The 9,063-nt window shown below is 34.0% G+C and overlaps 1 pseudogene; it reads left to right on the top strand.

The window, feature by feature from the left end:
• Window positions 1-470: 470 nt before the first annotated feature.
• Window positions 471-1,388, top strand: LOC110200387 (heterogeneous nuclear ribonucleoprotein D-like pseudogene; annotated as a pseudogene).
• The last annotated feature ends 7,675 nt before the right edge of the window (window positions 1,389-9,063 follow it).

The following is a 9,063-nucleotide window of genomic DNA, read 5'->3' as shown; positions in this document are numbered from 1 at the left end:
CCAGAGTTCCCCCTTTTTTATAGTCCTCTTTTCAAAGTTTAGTCTTTGGAAGGACTTTACTGATAATGAGATTGAATTAACTCCTCAATCTTGGTTAGACCCCCCCCCCCAATTTTACCAGGAATTTAATCTAAGGTGGGGAAGCCCATTGTGTTCTACTCAGGTTTGGGTGGGGACAAATTCTTTGATTAGATTGCCCAAAGTGGGGGGGGCTGGGTATAAAGATGGTCTCAAAGTCCTAGAGTGACATGAAATCACTCTCTCAGCCCTTCAATGGAGTGAGCCACTTCTCATTCACTCATTAATTGCCAGGCCCCCTCTTCCAAGAGTTTACAAACTGTGAGCCCACCATTTTAAATCTAGCTTGATACAACCTGGAAGCTACTTTTCCTTATCTGACCCTCCTGCCCCTGTCCCCTGCCGCCAGCCCCACAGCCATGGTGTATGTGAGAATGTATCGCAAGGATGGCTCCATAATCAACGCCATCAAGAACCAGCAGGATGATGGTAAAATGTTTATTGCGGGGCTAAGCGAGGATACGAGCAGGAAAGATCTCACTGAATACCTGTCTCTTTTTGGAGAAGTTGTAGATTGTATAATTAAAACAGATTCCAAGGGGAACTCGAGGGGATTTGGATTTGTGCTTTTCAAAGACGCTGCCAATGTCGATAAGGTCTTGAAACTTAAAGAGCACAAGCTGGGTGGCAAGTTGGTAGACCCCAAAAGGGCTAAAGCTTTAAAGAAAGGAGTCCTTCTATAAAGTATTTGTCGGCGGACTGAGCCTTGATACATCTGAAGAACAAATCAAAGAATATTTTGGAGAGTTTGGAGAGATTGAGAATATTGAACTTCCTAAGGACATAAAAACGAAAGAAGGAAGAGGATTTTGTTTTATCATATATGCAGATGAAGAACCAGTAAAGAAATTACTAGAAAACAGGTATCATCAGATTGGTTCTGGGAAGTGTGAAAGCAAAGTTGCTGAGCCTAAAGAAAAAAGCCGACAGCAACAGCAACTGCAAAAACAGAAAGGAGTGAGCTGCAGCTGGTGGGAGGGGTGGGATTACAGGCAGCTGCAGAGGTCAGGGCCAAAACTGCAACTAAGGATTTAATAACTATTATGATCAAGGATATGGAAATTACAATAGTGCCTATGGTGATGGTCAAAACTATAGTGGCTATGCAGGACATGATTATATTGGGTATAACTATGGGAACTATGGTTAGACTACAGTGGTCTACAAAGCACTAATAGCTTTGGGGGTGGGGTAATCACCAAAACAATTACCAACCGTATTTAAGGAGGACATGGAGAAAACAGAAACAGATGCTGCAGCAGCCCATCTTGTGGGATGACAACATTGAATGGAGAGTGGTCTTCTGTTGATCTGAGATGACCATTTTGTGAAAGACTTTTAGTGTACATGACACAACTGTGTCCAATTGTATACAACTGCCACTTTAGTTTTCTTGTTTTTGCTTTGTCCTTTGCCCTCTGTGTTATGACATGTGGATTTGAGTTTATGCAAAGTTTAATTGTAAAATTTCTCAAATTGTTGTTGTTTTTCTGTGTCAGGTACTAAAAAAACCTGCAAAAAATGTACTTTTAAACAAGCAATATTTGAGGCACAGTTTATTCCTCGGAGTCATGGACAAGTGGGGAGAAGCAGTGGTCCTTTATAAAGAGTGAGCAACAAACTTTGCCTTGGCTTCCCTTGACAAAGTTCTGTCTATGCTAAGGATCCGTGTCCATGTCTGAAATAACCATTGATGCTGCCAGTGCAACTGAACAGTGTTTGTCCCCCAACAAGCATTCTTGGGATCTTTGTAAGGAGAAGTGTTAATTCAGCATGTTGTGAATTGCTTAATTTCTATTAGGCCATTGATCTCTTGACTTTTATTTTCAAGAAGCACCTTTTTATTAAACACCATAAAATGAAACATAGTAGCTGCTTTTATGAGTGACAAGATGCTTTGAACCTGTTTGTAAAAAACAAACAAACAAAAAACCCCCAAAAAACCCCTCATCTATTATGATTACTGACCCTTGTATCAAATGTGAATGTAATTCAAATCGCTTATTTGTATATACATTGAAACTGGACCAAAGATTAGTATGGGCAAGATTTTCACTAGAGTTGTAAGTAAATGAGAAATCATGAAATTATTGAAATTATAGGAGAAATTATTACCTAGAAATTATTTCTCAAACTTTTTAAATGTCACACCTGTCACATAATAAATACTTTTAAAAGGAAAAAAAATAATTGATTTGTTTTAACAATTGTTTATCAGGTGCCCATGGCTTAGTTTATGATTCATATGAAGAACATTTGCCATGTAGGGATAGGGCCTGGATCTATAATTTCAATCACATAGAGAACTCCTAGATGATGAGAATTCCTCTATCAATGTAATTCCACACATTCACTGAAACTTAGAATCTTAGAGAGAGCTGTCTGGAGCGCTAAGAGGTTAAGTGACTTGCCCAGCATCACACAACCATGTCAGTGGCAGGACTTGAATGAGGGTCTTGATGGTTCCAAGACTAACTCTCTATCCATTATACCATGTTATGTGTCTTATTTGTCATGTAGGAGGCTTAAAATGTAACAGTATTAAACTGATATTGGATCTCGCATTTTTATGCTTTTTTTTGAATTCACAGAATTACTAAAGACTTTTTAATATAATGAATCTCAGTTCCCATTCATTGAAGAAGAAGGGGGAAAAAAAGTATTATTGCTTTAAAGACCAAATTAGATCAAGCCAATGAAACTTGGAGCTATTAGCGTAAACATGTTCATTAAGTTGAACATGGTGTATTATAGTGGACTTAGTGTCAGAAGCACCTGGTTTAAATCCTGATTCAGACATTTAACTAGCTATGTGACCTTAGGCAAGCCTAACCTCTCTGTACTTTGGCTTCTGTATTTGTAAAATGAAGGGGTTGAACTTGATGGTCTCTAAAATTATTTCCAGCTCCAAATTTATAATCCTATAATGCTATACGTGCAAGAGTACAGCCATGGAAACTGAAAATGAGAAAAGAGATTTCATTAATTGTATCCAATGCTAACAAAACAGCTAAATAGGATTCAGGATAAAATCCATAACCCCTTCTACAGTGTTATTGATCAAAGTGATCATGGTAATGTGGCATTAGAACTTTATTAAAATCATTTATTTTCAATATAAATATATAATAATAATAAAAGTTAGCATTTATATAATACATTAAGGTTAGCTTAGAGCTTTACATTTGCTATCTCCGATTATGCCAACTTGTGTGATCATTAGGTTTTTAAAAATTTAATTAAATATAGATATTAGCAATGACAAAATCTCTTTCTTCAGCCACACTACAGATTGGAAAACAAATTAATTTCCTTATTTCAGGGAGAAAGGGAAAGAAAACACTTTCAACAAATTTCTTCCAGCCTTTTATATTACTGCTATATCAACAATATGAATTCTTTTCTTTGCACTCTCTCAACAATGTCCTCTTCCTCATTCCAAGAGCTAAATGTTTCCAAGTTAATTTATTTTTATCCTAAATCCTACTGTGAATCACAAAAGGACTGGGTTTGAAATGTGGGATTGTTTACCATAATAAAGGGAACCACAATGCAATAGAAAAGAACTTTTTTTGAAAGTACTATGATCATGTTTCTAGCAGTTATGGAAAGCCAGAATAATGGCTATGGTGACCTGGCTTCACTGGCTGTATTTGGCTAGATGGAGCCTTCAAGCATCCAATTAGGGCAGTTCTTTGTATTACGCTATCCTCTTAAATAGCCTAGAACAGAGAGAGAGAGAGAGAGAGAGAAAGAGAGAGAAAGACAGAGAGAGAGAGAGAGAGAGAGAGAGAGAGAGAGAGAGAGAGAGAGAGAGAGAGAGAGAGAGAGAGAGAACTGATATATATGTAATATGTATAATATATGTGTATATATCTATAGCTGTATTTATATCTATATGGCTTCCACAGGGCACCATCAAGCTTCTCAGGTGTTGCATATAAGCCTGTGCTCAAATAGGGGACATGCTATACCTGAAATTGAAAAAGACCATTTGACATTCCCTCTCTCTTACATTGTCAGAAATAAATGTATGCATATGTTTAGATGTATGTATATGCCTATTTCTATATATTTATATGTGTATCTATGTATATAGAGATACATATTAAAATATGTGTATGTATTCATGTGTCTCCCTAAATGGCCTTTCATCCAAAGTTTTTTTTCCTTACTTAGTATCTTCAATCCAGGACAGCTACTACTACTTTGGAAAGGTACTGAATCATTCTGAAAGATATATAAAGTGAGAACATTTTGTCCTATTTTTCTCATACCGAAAAAAAGGCTCCTTAATTAGACTATCCTACTGCTCCTTGGAATAAGATAATTCAACTTTTATTGATTGCTTATGACACCATGCATTTGGTTCTTTATCAGCCAAAGTAGCACAAGGACAATATACACCAGCAGGTTAAACTATTTTTTTCTTTTTCTTTCTCTTTTTAATACACACACACATACACACACTTATGCATATGTGGCTCTTCCAATGTACCAAAGAATGTATATAAAATATATATTAAATTGCTTATAATATGCAGAATAATAGAAATACAAACAAAAATATTGTCCCTTTTCTCAGAGGAGCTCACATTCTCATGGAGAAGACAACACAAACAGAAAGTTTTAACTCCATGTCAGATGAAAGGTTCCATGATCCTTAGGGTGCAGGGCCAGTGACAAAGCAGACTCTTTAACATCCTTTCCAGTAATAAAATCATATTTGTTGTTTATGTTGAATCATTTGATAATGCCAAAGCTTTGGGGGGTAGGAACATTTATTTTTGATTCTTCCGTGGTTATGGTTGTAGCACCTTCAGGAATACATACTAGGCCACATTTCCACAGGAGGGTGCTTTTCAGAATGAAGGTTGCAGACACTAAGCTGAAAACTAGATAAGTGGTCTGAAGGGCATTTCCATTCCAGGAGATCTTGGGCTTATTTGGAAGTCTGTGACAGTTGTTCAATGGTTAGCCTTGGTGGTAGCAAGAAAGGAAAGTACTTTTACAAGGATTCCTCTTTTCACTGTGCCACTTAAGCTGCCCCTTATTATATCTATACATATATTATATTTACAAAGTATATTATATTTATCTTTGTCAAGTTGGAAACTAGTTCACTTAGAAATAAGGGTGAATAAGAGCCATATGAAATGTGTCCACTTGTGATCACCTATTAGTCTATCAAAATTAAGTGTCTGAGCTCATAGGAAGAGCTCAAATTTGGAGTCCCTAAAAAATTAGCAAATTAATTAATTAATATTTAAAATGCCAAATATCTAATAGCTTAGCCTAGGTACCTAGACTAATTTTGCATTACTTAATAGCATTATGATGACTAATAAATTTATGAATATGTAATTGCTCTGTAAAAGCATTTTTGATCTATATAAAGGTTTGAAGTTAAAAATGTAATATTAAGTCTTTGTCTCAATCAATTGACAACATTCTTTCATGGGAATATTTTCTTAAATATGCTTGATTATCACATAAGTAGTTAAAAGGTGGTAGGTAGTCACACATCCAAGTATTGAACCCAAGACAGCAATAAATGAGAACTAAGGAATTACCATGAATTTGTATCTCAAATAATTACATCCTACACATTAAAAAATATTTTATAATATTGTTCAGTTACTTGGGTTCAATTTAATCTAAGTCATTCCAATATTAAATTTACAATATAATTCAGATTATGAAGTACAAAATTAGTATAGAAGAGAGTCAAACCTCCAGCTCTAATGCAAACCCATGTAAATATTGAGACATTTCTATGACACAAGATAAATATAATATACTTTGTAAATATGTATAGATATAATAAGGGGAAGCTAAGTGGCATAGTGAATAGAGCTGTCCTGTGGTCAGGAAGACCTGAATTTAAATCTAGCCTAAGACACTAGCTGAGTGACCCTGGACAAGTCCCTTTTTCCTATTTGCCTCAGTTTTCTTATCTGTAAAAGAACTGGAAAAGGAAATGGCAAACCACTTCAAGAAAACCCAAATGGGGCACAAAGAGTTAGACATAACTGAAATGACTGAAAAGCAACAAAAATAGACATATTTTCCATGATTTAGATTTTAATTTATGGATTGAACATTAGTTCTCCAAAAGAAAATACTAGGACATATTTTTAAATGAAATTTGTTAGAAAAATTTAACATTAAAATGTTTGGCTCATTTAAGTTATTGTATCATTTCTCAAGATGTTTAAGGCTACTTTTACATATCTATAAAAAAAGACACTGATGTATTATTGAATGATTTTACTTGTATCATTCAAAATTATTTTCTACTACATGAAAGGAATCCCGACTTCTCTAATTACTATAGAAAATTGTTTGTTGTAGGAATTTTCACACTGTTAAAACACTTTATAAGACTTTTCCTCATGATTATAGCTGGTCAGTGAAATAGCTGGCACTGCATCATAGCTCAGATCTCACAGAAGTTGCTTTGGAAGAAAAGGACGTGATGCATTGCTGCTATGAGAACCAGCGTCCTTTTGTCTAGGAGTTTTTATCACTATGTATCTGCTTTGAGGAATAGAACCAAAGTCCTATCTCAGATAGGAGAAATGGTCACTAAGAATTCTGGTCATCAGTGTGCCATACTCCTCAAAACTGGATGTTTCTCTAAGAACTGTGAAGATAAGGAATGTGGCTCTTCAACAGTTGCATGTGGGAGAAGATCTAAATTGATTGACAACACTACAGCATGATGTCATGGAATGAACAGAAGCTTTGGAGTTAGAAGACCCAGGTTCCATGATCTAGACAAATTCTTCAACTCTTCGGGCCCCATTTTTCCTTATCTCTCAAATGAGGTGGGAGGTTGGATCAATATTCTCTAAGATCCCTTCTATCTCTAGATTCTCAGATCCTTTGATCTTATTACTCATTCACTGAATATAACACTATCAAATTTGTGCAAATATGCCACATGTGAAGCATTAATATCCAATTCGTATCTAAAATACTTTTATAATCCTGTAGGCCCAAAGTAAGACAAAGAAAACAATAGTTCCTAATCTCAAGGAATTTATAATCTAGATTTCGTGATGTGATAGGTCATATAAGAAACAGCGCAACAGATCATGTGTATTAAACAGGAAATAGGTTACAGATAGCAAGGGAATGAATATAGTTTAAGTTTTCTTTCTTTTCTTTTTTTTAAACTATTCTATTCATGAAACATTGCTCACATTTTATTTAGCAATATTTATTTTTAAAATCACTTAACATTTACATAATGATTTTAAAATTTCAAGCATCTTTCATACAACTCTCTTTTCTGATTGCTTTACTAGAGAGTTAGAAAGATGATTTAATAGACACTTGAAAGTGAATTCCTGTCTTTTTTTTGTTAAAGGTTGATTCCAATAGTTACTAAGTTAAATATAAAACTATTTTATACAATTAAAATAAAACACTTTATATCCAGAATAACAATTGTGGTGATTTTTAAATACTTTTTGGATTATGACTGGCTAAAGAGGTTATTTATGACACTATCAGTTAATAAACTGGGTATTTTCTCAAATAAGACTATATGCAACTTTAAAAAAATGATGGAAGGTGTAATTGTTTTGAATGCTTATGTACCATCTGAATTTAGTCAGTAAAGTTTAGAATTATTATTTTTAAAGATTTCTTCAAAATATAACTTGTCTTAAAATATTCAATGCAATTTTATAAATCATGTCAGTCTGGAATATTAAAAATGTGTAGAAATGTTTGAGGCAATGTCTGGAAACTTCTTTGTAATTCATGTAATTCTTTCCACAAGAAGAGAGGAACTAAAGATTTGAACAATAAGAAATGGATCCTAAAAGGCTGAAAGCAACATAGGAAATTGTAGTAAATAGTAGAGTAAGGCAGTGTCTTACTGGAACAACAAGGGCAGACATTTACTGAGAAATAGAGTGAAAGTGTTGGAGTATGGAATTATTGGGGCAGTAAATAGTGGCATACAGTGAATGAGTAAATATAAAAGTAAGGGATGATAATAAATAGAAAACAGATCTTGAGTCTTATTCTGTAGGTAGCCAGCAGTATGGTAACCATTGTTGTGAGGGAATTACTTGTCAGGTAAACTCTTGAAAATGATGTTTAAGATGAATATAAGAAGGACTAATGTACTGCAGAATTGTTTCCTAAATATTATTTCATCAGAATATCAGCCAGATAAACTCAGGAAATTTTGATATTAAAGAAAAACTATGAAGGTTCATGATAGATTTAACTAAAAATATAAATAAAATGGTCTGAGGAATGTCTTTTATGGGACAGATAACCATGAAGTCAGTTTGACAAGAAAGGTTGCAAATGAAGCTAAGCTGTGGAAATATTTTCACTGAACAGGAAATCTTTAGTATTAATCTATCAGTCCATGGGTGGCTGGGAGGGAATCTATTTGGGAAGTGAACAGATGTATGGAATTTAAAATTAAGAAAGGATAAGAAAGGGAATATTCTAAGATTGATTTTTTACTTTACTGACTCTGTATATCTAGTGCTTATCATGAAGTAAGAACTTGATAAATGCATTTAATTAATTAATTAATTAGTTCATCTATCCATTCGTTTAATACAGAATTATTATGAACCTTTGCTCAGTATAACTTCCTTTGCAAAACTATTTTAAACACCTATCTACATGCTTCTTTCAAAGTCACAGATATATATTGAATATAATAATATAAGAAACACAATACAATATAATATTTATATAGAAATGTTATATGTATGTATATTTGTTGGTGTTTCAGTGAGCTACCCAAGTGGCATAAACATGAGCATATACTCAGTTTTTGCTCTCATAGCCTATCACATTGTTCTTCACAAGTAGGTGCTTGCTTGGTGAATTATATTATACAGTTCATTCAAAGAGTTTTGATGTTTAAGAGTCAAAGAAAAAGTGGTTTGAATCAGATCTTCATCTGACAACCAATGTGAGCATTTTAGTTGAAAATGATTACTC

This window comes from Phascolarctos cinereus, unplaced genomic scaffold (genome assembly GCF_003287225.1).
Source record: "Phascolarctos cinereus isolate Bilbo 61053 unplaced genomic scaffold, phaCin_HiC Scaffold_4;HRSCAF=312, whole genome shotgun sequence".
Lineage (NCBI taxonomy): Eukaryota > Metazoa > Chordata > Mammalia > Diprotodontia > Phascolarctidae > Phascolarctos > Phascolarctos cinereus.
Note: the sequence above shows the minus strand (reverse complement) of the source record. Positions and strands in the feature narration are given on the sequence as shown.